The sequence below is a fragment of the Protopterus annectens genome, chromosome 2.part2 (assembly GCF_019279795.1).
Source record: "Protopterus annectens isolate FY-2018-M chromosome 2.part2, PAN1.0, whole genome shotgun sequence".
In the NCBI taxonomy this organism is placed as follows: Eukaryota; Metazoa; Chordata; order Ceratodontiformes; family Protopteridae; genus Protopterus; species Protopterus annectens.
Window position 1 is genome coordinate 563724362 of NC_056730.1, and position 15793 is coordinate 563740154.

The 15793-nt window shown below is 40.6% G+C and overlaps 1 long non-coding RNA gene across 1 annotated transcript in view; it reads left to right on the forward strand.

Moving 5' to 3' along the window:
• The window catches only part of LOC122795721, a 306947-nt gene that overhangs the window by 241711 nt on the left and 49443 nt on the right, over nt 1–15793 (forward strand). The window contains exon 2 of the long non-coding RNA XR_006363851.1: nt 2715–2774. This is a non-coding gene — a long non-coding RNA (uncharacterized LOC122795721). The remainder of the gene's footprint in view (nt 1–2714; nt 2775–15793) is intronic.

Below are 15793 nucleotides of genomic sequence, written 5' to 3' on the forward strand. Positions count from 1 at the left end.
TGGCATTCCACATACTGGAGAACAATGTAGGCACCATTTCAATGACATAGAAAGGCAAAAGTGGGATATGCTCAACCAGTGGGTGGATGAGTTTTAAATCAGCGGCATCCCACAGTTGTGTAAGTATGCTAAGAAAGAAAATTTCTAATACATTAACTACAAAGACTGAATATCTCAGTGCCAGGCTGTTTGGAACATGTTCTTGTTCTCTTGTTATCTGATGTTATCCTTAAGAGGGAAAATAGTGGTCAGCTTAACCACTTATTATAAAAACCTCAAGTAAAATAAAATAAAATAATCTTAATTCTTAGAAAACTGTAAATTTCAACATATCCTGTGGAAGTGATTAAGTAAAAATAAAAATGAACATCAAGATTCAGTGTTCATAGTTTCCATCACTTCATCTTTTTATTATAGGTATTAAAGCAGTACAGACAAGTGCATTATGGTGTTCAATAAAACATTTTGATGTAGTGCTTTTACATCCTTTCACAACAAAGATGTAAATGTATGTAAATAAGATAATTTGTGTGACAATGGTTGTAATTAATTTTTATATTATATATCTATTTTTCTTAGTAATATCTACTGAAAAAAACAAACAAACAGCAGCACTTGGATGACCACGGAAATTTAATAACAAAGTAAAAGCTAAAAACTGCAAATAGCCATGGTTTAGCACTTTCATCTTATACGAAAGACATCTTCAAAACCATGAACAGGTAGTGAGAACAGCATTTAAAAGATATTCATGGACACACCTTCAAGAAATAGCCAATCACAGGGCAGAAACAACAAAACAAAACAGGAAAATCTTAAAGAGTGTTGGAAAACAGTGAAGTATGACATAAACAACACTATTTACAATTTGGAAGCCCTAATTTTTAGTTCACTGGTAATGGAAATACTGTCATTAATCCCTGGCAAGTTTAAACAAACATTTCTCAAAAATTTGAATCTGATGTTGTAATGTTAAAATATTTTCCATTACTAGATTGAATGTATTCCTTATATGGACCAAACTCCATATTATCCAGCCACCTGTTGACTTTAATACCAAAGGCAAAATCCTGGATACCTCCAGAGGGCTGAATAGGTGTGTTGCTGGAGGGAGCTGCTCTCTATGCAGGTTTAATAAAGTCTCTGCTATCACCAGAGAGACTTTGTTTTAATTTTTTGTCCAGGTTTCCAGTGACTTTAAAATGAGGGAGATGTCACCAATGTTGCTACATTGAGAACAGCTATACTGGCCCCTTAATAGATATCATTATGAAATTTGCAAAAGGGGGTAAGTTTTAATGCTACTCTGAAAATGTGGTGTTCACTGCAGTCTGTACTCAATGTCAAGTGTTCCCTGTATGCAAAACCAACAATGCCTTCAACAAAAAGATTTATCAGTGTGTTTAGAGTGTACAGAAGGCTGACAACAAGAGTGCTCTGTGTAGGCTTTAAAAGATTTAAGTTTATTTTGTATTTTGGAGCAAGTGCAAGCAGCTGCCTACACAGGGGACTTTAAGAACAAATTATTGCATTGTGAAATGTTGTGGCAACTTATATTAGATGCCACACACTTGCCAGAGATTAATGACAGTATTTCCATTACAAGTGAACTAAAAATAAGGGCTTCCAAGTTGTAAATAGTATTGTTTATGTTATATTTCACTGTTTTCCAATACTCTAAGATTTTCTCAGGTTTTCTTGTGGTTTCTGCCCCCAATTGGGTGTTTCTTTGGTGTTATGTTCATGAATATGTTTTAAATGCTGTTCTCACTTCCTGTTTCACAGTTGAGAATATGTATTTTTTATATGTTGAAAGCGCTAAATCATGTTTGCTTGCAGTTTTTAGCTTTTACTTTGTTATTAAAGTTGCATGGTAGTCCAGCTGCTGGTGTTTGTTTTCTTTTTTTCAATTCTATTGCTGTTTAAATCAGTACTGGGTTTCCTGCCTATTTGTGGATTAGTAATATCTATGAGAGCATTCGTTGGATGCCTTCGAGTAACTATGGAGGTGATAAGCTAAGGATGTGTCTAGTTGTGGGATCATTATGTTCTTGTTCATTTGAGTGAGAGGCTTAATGTGGTGGAAATTTATTGGGAGAAAGTGGAGGTAGAGTTGTAAAACCATTGGACCATTTTGTCCAATTGGGGTTCTTCACTGGGGTTGTGAAGTTGTCAGGTAAGGTGGCAGTCATGGGGAGAGAGGTCCTGGCATCAAAATCAGGGAAAGGCAATTGGGTGGTGAAAGAACCACCCTCAAAGAAGCTGTTGGTTAAAAGGTTTGGCACCCAAAGCCGGGATACTTCCTATAGGTTGGTGAATGGCGAAGCCCCCCCAGGTGGTGATTGGTCATAGGGATGTCGGTGTGAAAACATGTCTTATGTGGATTGGAGGAGGGCTGGGACCAATGTGGATCTGAGAATGATGGTGGGAGATTGTGATTGGTGAGTACCTGGAATGTGGCAACTCCTAGGACCTGGAGCGGGTGGCTGGAAAACAGGACCATGGGTGGCCATCTGTGAATGTCTGTGGGCATGGGATTGGAGAAAGTGGGGTCTGTAGTTAAAGCAGACTGGACCCTAAGAAAACATGGATAAAATGTAAGATCGTAGCATCTAACTACTAAAGCCTTAAAAAAATTATAATACACAGAAAGCTAAATATAGGCAAAACTGATATGCATAATGCTCTTCTGTTCTTTTCATTTGTTTTCACAGCTATTCGTAAACTGAGTTGATGCAGCAGGCTTATGGTGATTGTTTGGAAGGAAGCAAGTGGTATGTATACAGCACAAGAGAAGTATTACTGTAGCTTTAAAGGTTAAAGATAGATTTTTGTTTTCTATACAGTAGTTGCAAATTGAGCATGCATATCCTAACTGTAAAAGCAGGTATGCATGCATAAGTGTGTATCACAAACCAACTTTAGGAATCAAGTGTAAGACTGTATTCAGAGGTTGTGGGTTCAAATATTATAAGTAGCAATTATAAAATACCACATTTATTTAATAATATTACATACATTACACTGTATACAAGGGGCATAAAGACCCTGCTGTTAACTGTACTCTGTTTAATTGGACCAAGCATATGTGCAATATATGTACATTGCAAGGGGTACTTTGAGCAGTCCATAATCATAGTTTGTAGTTGTTAGGACATATACTTAAATATAACACTTCAGATAAATATGACGGTACTAATTTTATCTCTTTTTTTCCTCTCCCCAACTCTTGTCTCTTTTTTTATTTTCTATTATGTGTCATCAAAATGTCTATATGCCATCCATCTTTACCAAATCACAGCACAGTGAGGTACTCTTACCCCAGTGAGTCAGCTTGCCCCTCCCACCAGCTGCAGCACCAACGCCCAGCACATCTAGAACCCAACCTGGTAGCACCACCTATGCTGCCCCTGCACTACCTGCACCTTCAGGTAGCACTACCTCAGTAGCTAGTGCTGTGATAATCCCCAGGAGTACTGGTGGAGGTGGGGATATCATCACCCACCAGGAGATGCCAGTGTTGCTGAGTAGGGTCATGCAGTACACCATTGGTATATGCCTATGCTGGATGGAGAGGCTGCTCTCCCTCATGGTCCATAGGAAGAGAAGAAATCAAGCACTCCAGCAACCAGTGGAGTAAGGGGACAGTGATGACAGTCCTGCAGGTGAGGACTAGATTCTCATGGTCCTCATGTTTGATGGACATGAGCTTGCATTATCCCCTCCCTCACCCCAATAATGGAGTCCCCCAACCTTTTGTGTCCCTCATCATCCCTGTGTCTTGTCGTGTTTGTCCTGTTTGCATTTGCTTCCCCACCTACCCAACTTACCTAACCTAGAAATACCAACATCCCTTACCCAAGATTATTCTCTTATTGAAGTAAAAAAATGGGCACCTGTCCCACCAAAAAATATCATCCCATACATAGCTCTCTATTTTGCACATGTGTGTTCTTGACACACTTTATTTGGTTCAATTGTCTGTACAACATGCTTGCATTATTGCCTCTCCTCTTTGTGGAAGTGACAGTCCAAATTCAGCTAATATTCTGTACGTATTTTCATTTTACAGTATTGAAGAAATGGATAGATATGGTTCTTTCCTACCTCCCTCCTGCACATTTGCACATTCTTATATTGCTTTCCCTTTGTTCTTCACTCTTCTTAACCCCCATTTCACCACTTTCCTATCTACTCCATGTTAACACCTATAATCTGGTCAAAAATAGAATCACACAAAACACACATAAGTACCAAAAAAAGAACAAAAAAAAACAATGGAGCCCTTCACTTTCTGGCCTCTATGTTTGTGCCATGTTTTGCATCATGTACCAGAGCCAAATGATGGTGAGTGGCTCTTCTGTGATATGGTTACCTCTGTGCAATGCTGCTTAAACACCTACACACATCAACATTCACAAAAACATGGTGAAGATAGAATAAAGTCTAATTTTACTGCATTATCAATATTTATTTAAAAATATTACATACACCTGGATTCGAACCCTGTATCATCTTTGTTGAAAAAGGAATGTGTCAATACATTTACAGCTGCTGCTACAGAATCAGCTAAGCAGCAGTTGTGTTTCATAAATTCAGTACAAACTCTTATAAGTTTAGCAATAAGCCTCAAATTTGTGCACTGCTTAACTATGCACAAACTAGGAAATCTGTAAAAATGTGTATCTTGCATGCGCAAACACTTCACCAACCATTGTGCAAACCCACTACTTGCCTTTGCGCTATGCAAAGTAAATAATAGCATGTATTACATTTGTTTACTGTCAATTTAGTCTTCATGCCATGAAACTACTTGTGGAAACATAAAAAAATGAAGGCCCTATTTAAGAATATGTCACAAATTTACAATGAAACCATGTGTTACCTCTGCCCATGCACTCCAACCCTGGTCTCTCGGCACTTGTTCACAAATATATCAACTACACTCTACATAACATAATAGGACATGTTGTATGATATACTATATACATCTTTAGAATAACAATGCACATTCACATTTTCAAATACTTGTAGTAATGTGGATACCTGTTTGCATATAGTTTGTAAAGCTGTCTCTTAAAGTATACCTGCACATTGGAGCACAACCACCAGATAATACACATTGCACACTATTCAGTCTGGTAACATGCAGAACTTGAAATATATTGACAGTTGAACATACCTACATATACATTTCATTCAGGCCTCCCAACATCTTCTCTCAATCATCCACTGCTGATGTCATCCACCATGAGTTGTTCCTACAGCCTTGTAAAAGTCAGACTTGTGCCACGGTGCTTGTATAAAGTACATTGGTCTCCAGTCTGTGTACTTAGATAGGTAGGGGTTTTGTTATCACTGCGGTTAACTGGGAGATGTGTGTCTGTGTCTATCTAGTCAGAAGAGTATAAATGTGTATCCTGCAGTTACCACTCCAATCCCATGGATTACCAATTTTTTGACATTTGCACATGCCTACACATCCATTTCATGCAGGCCTCCCAACATCTTCTCTCCAATATCCACTGCTGTCATCCACTATAAGTTGTCCTGCAGTCTTGTCAAAGTCAAACTTGTGCCATGGTGCTTGTGTAAAGTATTGAGTTCTCCAGTCTGTGTACTTAGGGGTTCTGTTTCTCACTGCAGTCAACAGGGAGGTGTAAGTGTGTGTGTGTGTGTGTGTGTGTGTGTCTGTGTGTGTGTGTGTGTGTGTGTGTGTGTGTGTGTGTGTGTGTGTGTGTGTGCGCACACGCATGTATGCATGTGTGTGTCTATCTAGTCAGAAGAGCATAAGTGTGTATCCTGCAGTTAACACGCCAGTCCCATGGATTGCCAATTTTTTGACACTTGCATATGCTTACACATGCATTTCATGCTGACCTCCCAACATCTTCACTCCAACATCCACTGCTGATATAATCCACAATAAGTTGTCTTGCAGCCTTATAAAAGTAAGACTCATGCCTTGGTGCTTGTGTAAAGCACTGAGTTCTCTAGTTTGTGTCCTTAGGTAGGAGTTCTAATCTTACTGCAGTCAACTGGTGTGTTTGTGTGTGTGTGTGTGTGTGTGTGTGTGTGTGTGTGTGTGTGTGTGTGTGTGTGTGTGTGTGTGTGTGTGTGTGTGTTTGCGCACTTGCTTGACATTAGTGTGAGCTTTGTACACCAGCATGTGGAACACTATTATCATTTTCTCCTCTCTAGACACTGTTGATGTCATCAGCTATAAACTGTTGTCTGACACTCTTCAGGTCAGACCTGAGCTGTGGCACTTGTCTTAAAGGCAGAGTTCTCTAGTCGGTGGACTTAGGTAGGGTTTCTGTACTCACTGCAGTCAGCTGGTGTGTGTGTGTGTGTGTGTGTGTGTGTGTGTGTGTGTGTGTGTGTGTGTGTGTGTGGCATTTTCTCCTCACCAGATACTGGTGATGTCATCAGCTATAAACTGTTGTCTGACACTCTCCATGTCAGACTTGAGCTGTGGCGCTTACCTTAAATATAGAGTTCTGTAGTCAGTGTACTTAGATAAATAGGGGTTCTGTTTTCACTGCAGTAAATGGGGTGTGTATGTGTGTTTGTGCACTTGCTTGACATTAGCACCAGCATGTCCTATATTTTCTTGGTGAAAAATCATGGACTATATGGACACTAGCAATATCCTGGCTGTGTGCAACATATGGGTGAGTTGTTAATGCTAAATCCATGTCTTTTACATATGTTAGATGTCCTGACAGAGTTCATTGAGGACATGCATGCTGACAACACTATCATCCTGTGGAACTTACCTGGTCAAGGCATTTGACACAAATCCACACTGAGGTGTTCCCTCAACACTGTCAGGTGTGGCCATAAACACCTATATCACCAAGTGGGTAGACCACTCGATCATATACATAGCATCTAAATATGTCAAAATGTGTGAAGTGATGTATATCTCTGGTTCAGTGATCAGGTCCTTACATCAGGGCTGTCTGCTAGGCCCTTTGCTGTTCATTATTTAAGTCACAGACATCAAGATTGACATACGCATCCTGTGTCCAAACAGCTGTCTGGAGGACTACAGATTGTGAGCAATCATTGACTCCAACTGTGATATTAGTATAATACAGACAGTATCAACACAGACCAAAGATTGCTGCCACACTCGTGACAACACATGAGATGAAGCAAAAACAAGGGGGGATTTGTTCCATTATAAAAACAAGTGCACAAAACAAGGATAATGTAGAGATCTCACCCTATAAACAGACCAATTGGTGTGTGACATGTGTCCTTGGGTAGTTGGGATGTGAAATGTCCACCAGCATGTGGCCATAGTGGGGAGTACTCCCTTTAATGTAACACAACTACTGAGTATGTGCAGGGCATCCACATCAAAGGCCATAATACCTCAATAGTTCACAGCCTTCATCACACCAATAACTGAGTACAATGCACCCTTCTTCATGTGCCTCACTACCCATCTTCCAGTGATATGTAACTGAAGTATAACACCTTTGCCACAGATCTTATTGGCCATACCTAGGTATTCTTTTTGTTCCATAAACATTACTGTCTGATGGTGTGGAACACTCTTCAAGGTGTTACATCAGATACATGCGTGATACCTGTTCTGGTGATGCACACAGTAAATGCATAGCTGTTTGCCAACATTGATGGCATGGGCTACATTCATGACAGTATGGATTATGCCATATATATGCCATGTACACCAGTTACCTAGCCTGGATTTATCATAATGTCGCATACAGGTATATCTGTGTCCCTCCTAACACCTTCAGCAGATGTTACAGTGTCTCGACGGTGTACTTGATTATCCTTATAGATTGCTTACATGTCATAATAGTTGTACAAGTGTGTTCATTCAGAACCATCTGTGATCACTCAGAGTCACATATGTTATGTCAGAGACATGATATTACTGGTGGTATTATTCTGATATTGTCCATGATTCTGCTTCTTTTACCATTGTCCATGGGCCTGTAACTGTGTCCCACTTTTTGGAGACCTCTCCTGACATTACACTCATATTCAGGCATATCAGTTTGCACAGCTTTACAATATGCACCCAACTCCAATTGTATATTACATCCCTGATAGATGTAACTTCATAAAACCAGAAAAAGACTTAAACAGCCCACTACAATATTCCTCAAATATGCTTTAATATATGAAAAATTCCAATAGAGTCACTTGCACAACATTAAAGAGAATTTGTTAAGCACTTTTATCTCTCTAAATAGGGAAACTTCTTCAGAACCCTGATAGATGCCCTCTCCATTGTTCATGTCAGGATGCTTATCTCACAAAGACATATCTTCTCCATTGTTATGTCACCTTGTTTGACAGTCACATAATATACATTTTCACTGTGAAGTCCGTACTGTACCATGTTGATATGTGATTAGTGTTCCTGCTACAGCTGTCTTCCATTTACATGCCCTCGTCTGCTATACATTACAATGCTTCACCTGTCCTCTTTCCCTGTGTTCATTCCTACAATTCATCTGTGTGCCCCTATGTAATACAAACACTTTCCGTGACTGTTTATTTTAAATGGCAGTCCATGTATCCTTAATGATCATTTACACAACTTTTGTACAGAATGGCTTGAATGGGTTTTAACACTATTCTGCACTGTACACACTGTCCTGGACTGTGTTTGGAACATAGACATTACTATATGATATACCCTAGTAATCACTGTGGCATTCTGCACAATCCTGCCAACCTAAATTGCTTTAATGTCCATCATGCACTATATGGTTTCCTGTCCACCAACACTTTTGTCTGCCATGAAACTATGCTTGTTTACGTTTAAATTTGGTGTGCGGCATGAATATGTAATTAGCACTGCTGCTCGCCACACAAACACATAAACTCAAGCGAAGCCTACACAGAGTTTATTGAATCCTGCTGAATGACTTTACACCATATAGACCACTGAAATTGTTTAAGGTACATTGATTAATAACCCCCCCCCCCACACACACACACTTATATTTCAGCTTTCTCCTACTACAAAACTGATGCTATGCCACTGATGTTTGTGTGGAAACAAACTTTATCTATATTAATTATTGCATTAATAATTATTTATTTTTACCAAAATCAGAATTCTGTAGTGTGCACATTCAACAATGGGGTTGCAATTGATGCCTGAACCTGCTGTTATAATCCTTAGACTGGCTTTGCAGGATTATTGTACACTTGTGTAATGCTATTTGGAATACTTTGCCCATTGTTTATTACAGTCAGACTTAGAGGGCTATGATTGGTTCTCTGATCATAACCAACTGATATATCTGAGACATGGATACTAAGAAATTCACCTTGAGAAAGAGGACAGCTACTTTCAAGCAATCTTGAATCTTGGCATCCACATTACAAGCACATAGTAGGGGTTATGATCAGTGAGACCTGACCATAATTCTTTTTTATGCACTACCAGTTACTGGAAGAAAAAAGTGTGGGTGTACGAAGTGTTTTACCATCTTTCAAAGCTTTTGAAAACTGGTGAAACACTTAGCAGTACCAAACAGACAGCAGGCAGAAACAGTGACCCTCCAAAGAATGAATGGATTTAAAAACTATTAACTTCTTTGTTTGGTTTCCTATTATTATCTCAACACAAAGTCCACCAGTGCCAAAAACTGTTCCGCAAAAATCAGAATACCAAATACCAATATACTCAACACAAAACCCTGAAACTCTCTACTGCTCTGAACCCAGGAACAATTGTTACCATGGGTCCAGAAGGGGTCAGTCAGTAATGTCATTTTTTGACATTCTGACATTGCGATGTGGGAATGGCACAAGTGGACTCGACCATCTGTGTGTCATTTTGTTTATAAGTGTGGTAGAGTGAAGTCTTTCAAAGATGTAATTGATGGGTATAAACATTAGTGGATTAAAATGTTAGCAATCTGAACAGTCTTTTATGGTTTAAAACAATTGGGAAGGTGAATCCAAAAGAGAGTGCATTCATGCTTGGTCCAAAATTCAGTGTGTATATGGAGATACTCATGGTGTGAAAACCACCCAAGATCCATGATGCACTTAATCTGCCCCTAGTTGCAGGCATAGATTATAAACATTATGATATTTCAACTGTTGCTCTGGGTTCATTTTCAGGCCTTGACATAAACTGACATGCCATATTTATGATCTTATTGCACCAAAGTACAGCACCTTAGCCAGTTCAGTTCCTGCAATGGTTGAGTGCTCTATATAAATCCATTTTTCCTCCCACACAATACATGTGAGGGAGAGTGAGACAGTGGGAGAGAAAATACTGCCTGACTCTTTTAAGTGCTTGGAAATGTTCCTCATTCATGATAATGTTCTGCCTGCCCTTTCAGACAGTTCCTCTGCCTAATGTTTATTTTGCTCTAGAATATGTAATTCTTGTTGGAGGAAGTATTGCATCCAAGATAAGTTATGTAAGTATTTCATTCTTAAGCTTCCTGGTAAATTCTGTTAACCTGTTTCTGCTGATGCATTTGATAATAATTAGTATGGCAATAATACAATTTAACATAAACTCAAGCACATTAATTAACCATTACCCTCAGGATTAAACACTCTTTGGTAAAAATTTCAATGCAGTATCTGTAAATGTCTAAATCCAAGTACCACAACCAACAAACATCAAAATGCAGACAGGAAACCAGTGTTTAAATGTACATTAGAGTTCCTTAACTTAGAAGAGATGGCTGAAAATAATAGCCAAGAGATGAAAGTGTCTACATATGAATTGTTATCAGTTTAGTCATTCAGCTTTCATTGATTCATTGCAAGTACAGGATACTGTCTCTCCATCATTCAAAGTCTAAATATAATAATCAAACAATAATGCCAGACATGTTGGGCATTATCTGGGAATTAACACATGTTCTGGGTTGCAGTGAGCCCTGATGCCACAGGCAGAGGGGATTACCACCCTCTGGAAGGGCATTAATTCCAAGATAAGTCATGCTGTAGAGGACATTATTGTGCATAGAGAGTGGGCTATCTGTTAAAGTGTTTAATTTTTTTATTACTATATACTTTTTTATATTTTTGATGTAAAATAGTTCCTCTGCCTAATATTTATTTTGCTCTAGTGTATGTAATTCTTTTTGGAGGAAGTATTACATCCAAGATAAGTTTTGTAAGCTTTAAATGTCTACACATGTACACACACACACACACACACACACACACACACACACACACACACACACACACACACACACACACACACATCATGATGCACAGACAGATTGACATGCATATAAATCGAAACACACAAAGACACTCAGCAGTTACAGACATGTTGAGTGAATGCACTTCAGATGTTTCATTGTGATCAAATGAAAGGAAAAAAAACAGAATGTAAGTTATTGAACTCCCTCCCCCCATGCTTCTTAAATGTCTCTGATTTTGCCACATCGTTCTCCTCTGTCCTTGCAGAATGTTAGATTTTCTGGTAATTCCCCAAAGATTATAGTCAGTCAATAAAGCCAGGCATTAGAGTTTCGTCCTTCGTTTTTTTTTTTTTTTAGGGACTGTATGCTTATGGTCTGTCTGTCACCACTGAGAAATTGGTATGTGCTGCCTCTGTTTCTCTCCTGTTTATACTCTCTCTCTTTCTCTGTCTCTCTCACATATGTACAGATTTACACATGGCCCAACACACACACACACACACACACACACACACACACACACACACACACACACACACACACACACACACACACACACACACAATAGGCCGAATTTACGAAGGTTTGCACGGAGTCTAAGAGTAGTGTAAGACGGCAGACAGCCAATATGTCTGCCGAGCGATCCAGCAATAGCTGGCAGGGGCGTGCATGAGAGCTTCTAAAGCTACTCTTGCACGGACAGTGTTATGGTATGCAAATTACCTCATTTGCTGCTGAAAGCTATGCAAATGATGTAAATTTGCGATCCAGGAAACACTAACCTGTATGTGGAAGAGTAGTGTCATTTGCAGAAATGTACTCCATTGGTAATGGAGTACTGTTCTGCAAATAGCTAAACGGAGCTATGACAGCTCCAAATAAAGGATGCATCTAGTTGAGGAAGCATGCCAATGGCCAAATATAAAGCCACTGGCATTTGCAAATGTTGTAAATCCTTAAAATCCAGTTTTGTTTCCCAGATCGCCAATGTTTAAGTGTAGTGTAGCGCCGCACAAACGTGCTGCACTTTAAATAAAATGAAAACAATTGAAAAATAGCCAAAATGGGCATTTTCACTTCACTAAAAAGCTTGTTCTGCCGTGCAGGTGAATGGCAGGCTGAAAACAACATGGTCACTGAGTAGTGGTTGCTAAGGAGGGGAAGCTCAGTGTGAGAGATGTAACCAAGCATTAGTAGGCAATCCTATGCAAATGAGGATAAGGATAGTGAATCCCAATTTTCCCCGGCATGTGAGCCATGTCCCTAGAGTGTAAGTGTAGGAGTAGGGGAGTAGTAGAGTAGAAGATAAGTGACATCATGAGGGGGTATGTCTGAAAGACTAAGCTTATTGGAGCACAGTGGCTTGTGTTTGCCCTGAGTTGCTTAGGATTGCAAGAGGCGTGTCTACAGTTGTCCTAGCTGAAAACAAGAAACCAAAGGCATACGCTGTGGATATATCTGAAATTTCTTGCAAACGGGCACACAGTGTGTGCGCTTATGTGCGTGTGTGCACTTGTTTGTGCGGCACTGCCACTTGTGAAAACAGAAAGGGAAAAGGAAGGAAAAGAAGTACTAGGAAGTCAACCAAGGAGAACTAACAGAGCTGCCAGGTGAAGTATATCAGAATCAGCCAATTACACAGGCAGTAAACTATCCCAGCCCAGCCTAGCACTTTAAACTCTGCAAACAGCAGTCTACCCTGTTTTTTCCAAAGAACTCTGCAACACTGCAGTATACAAAGAGTGAAAACTTAAAAAGCTTAAGTCAGACAAAATGTTAGGGGCTGCTATTGCTATCATAAACCAACATGTGCAAGATGCTGAGGGTGGTGATGTTGTGAATGCTGCTGAGCAACCCACAGTGAGGAGACTGAGAAGAGTGTACAGACCCAGGGTAACCTACCAGGGGCTACATGAGCTGGAGATACTGGAGCACTATAGAGTGGACAGACACCTCCTGCAGCAAATTGTTGAGCTGTTTCGGCCACGCCTTACACACAGAACCAACAGAGGGGAACCCATCCCAGAGGATACCAAGATATGTGTTGCCCTATGAATACTAGCTACAGGTACCTTCCAGAGACCAACTGGTGATATGATGGGGGTTTCAGAGGCATCAGCATCCAGGGTACTGCACCAGTTCCTGGATGCCATGTCAGCACATGTCGGTGAGCACATATATTTCCCCAATTCCAGTGAGGCATTGGCCAGCAATATGCGTCTTTTCCACCAAATAGCAGAATACCCTGAGGTAGTGGGTGCAATAGACTGCACACACATACACATCAAAGCACCACCCGGTGAGCGGGGTAGGGTCTACATCAACCGCAAGGGCTTTCCCTCCATCAACTGCCAGGTCGTGTGCGATGCCCAGGGCATAATAATGAATGTGTGTGCTGGCTGCCCTGGAAGCTATCACGATTCCCACATCTGGCATCTGACACAGCTGTACCAGAGATTTGCCATTGGGGACATCCCTGATGGTTACCTAGTGGGGGATGCTGGATACGCACTGGAGCCGTGGCTGATGACACCCATCAGAAATGCACACACACCTGAACAAGAACTCCATAATGAGGCAGACGCTCAAACAAGAAACATTATTGAGAGTGTGTTTGTGATGCTCAAGTCACGGTTCCGGTGCCTGGACACATCTGGTGGAGCCTTGCAGTACTCACCAACTACATGTACTCAAATTGTCATGGTATGTGCCATGCTACACAATATGATCCTGCAAAAACAGCTGCAGCAGGAACAGCATGGGGCAGGACCAAACAGCCCCCCCACCATTGCCAAGGCCTGCACAGGCACAGTGTGACTCGGAGGAGGAACAACTTGAGCCTGCCCCAGTAGGCAGAAGGAGGCGTGCCCAGTATGCCTTGGCCTTGGCAAAGAGGCAACGCATAGGTCATACACTGACTCAGTAGGAACCCTGGAAATGACACCTCTCTCTGACTCACACATACAATAAAAGGGATGTCTAACTTGACACTACCTGTTTTCAAACATGTATAGGGAGTGTACTATGTGCATCCGACATAGGCAGCCGTGCAGCACCACCTGAGGCATAATTGCACTATTTTAAGCAATATAAAGCAGTGCTAAGCACATTTTACCACTATTTAGCATATTTAAGTACAGTTGTGCAGAGCTGCGTGCCGTGCAAACTACCGCAATGTCGAGCAACGCTGAGGAATGTTGGGCAATGTTGGGCAACTTTGGCCAACGTTGGGCAATGTTGGGCAATGTTGGGCAATGTTGGGCAAAGTCAGGCAAAGTCGAGCAAAGTCGGGTAAACATGCTCACACCTGCTTTACTATTCCTTAACCAGTCAGGTCTGCCCAGCAGGAAAATAAAAAGCAGTGACAGGGCTCGAACTCAGGATACTGTGCACTATAGTCACAGTACTGAACCACTAAGCCATGGCAGCATTTTACTGGCACAGACACAGCAGAACAATTGTAGACTAACACAAACACAAACAAATGCTGTATCATGTCCACTGAAGAGGCATATAAGTAACTTCCCCCCAGGCTTATGCAGACAGATAACAACAGGCCAGGCAGTGTGATGTGGGTTGGGTAGGCTATGAAGTCACAAACTAATATACGTGAAATTGGAAGCTAAGATCTGTAGTACGGTAGTATGCCTCAAGCCAGTACGATAGGAAACAGTACAGACTGAAATGGAGTACCTGACATAGCAGTGCAGGCCTCGCAAATGTGTATGTGTCAGGTGAACCCCTCATCCTATGTACACCCACAGTAACAATCAGGTGTGCCCCCTGGGTAGAAATGTACAAATAATAGCTGTCCCCCCCGTATGTAGAAATGTTGATAAGTCTATGCAAAGTGACTCATGGAAGCCCTGCAGGCACAGCGTGCTTCCTGTCGATGTACAACACAAAGGTGAGCCCTGAAGTAAAAACCAACTTGATTTTTCACACACATATAGTATATATGTCCATACTGGGCATGCGCTCACACACTTCAACAAATATAGCAAATTTCAGTCAGCAACATACTGAAAGGTCATACTGGGCATGCTCACACACTTAAATAAATTAAGCAAATGTCAGTAAACAACATACTGAAAGGTCATACTGGGCATGCTCACACACGTAGGCCATGTCTGAGTACAGCAGTGGGCCACACATATCTGTCAGTTGCAGTTCTTACCCGAGAAACTTGTCACTATTCACCAATCCTGCCTTGCGCACACAGTTATATGAAAACAGACCCATATAATATATTGGACTCCTGTCATAATCAAACTATGTACTACAAGTACTTAAGTTGTTCAAAGAAAGTGAAAATTCAAAGATCAATAAATCTCATCAGTATCATCAATAAACAATGAGCACTCCTAACATTATCCAGTCCATGTTCTGGCAAAACTATTGTCAAAGAGTCCATAGAGAACCATGAAGCTTTCTTTTGCTATGTCATAAATATCAATGTAAACTCATATATGTTCTGAGTCAGTGCAAACTGTAAATGAATACATGTACATGACTGACATTGCCAGCATCTTGTCAGACAGGTTCATACATATTTACCCCCCTCTCACTGACAAAAGGGCCCATTATCATAACTGGAGATTGTGAAAACC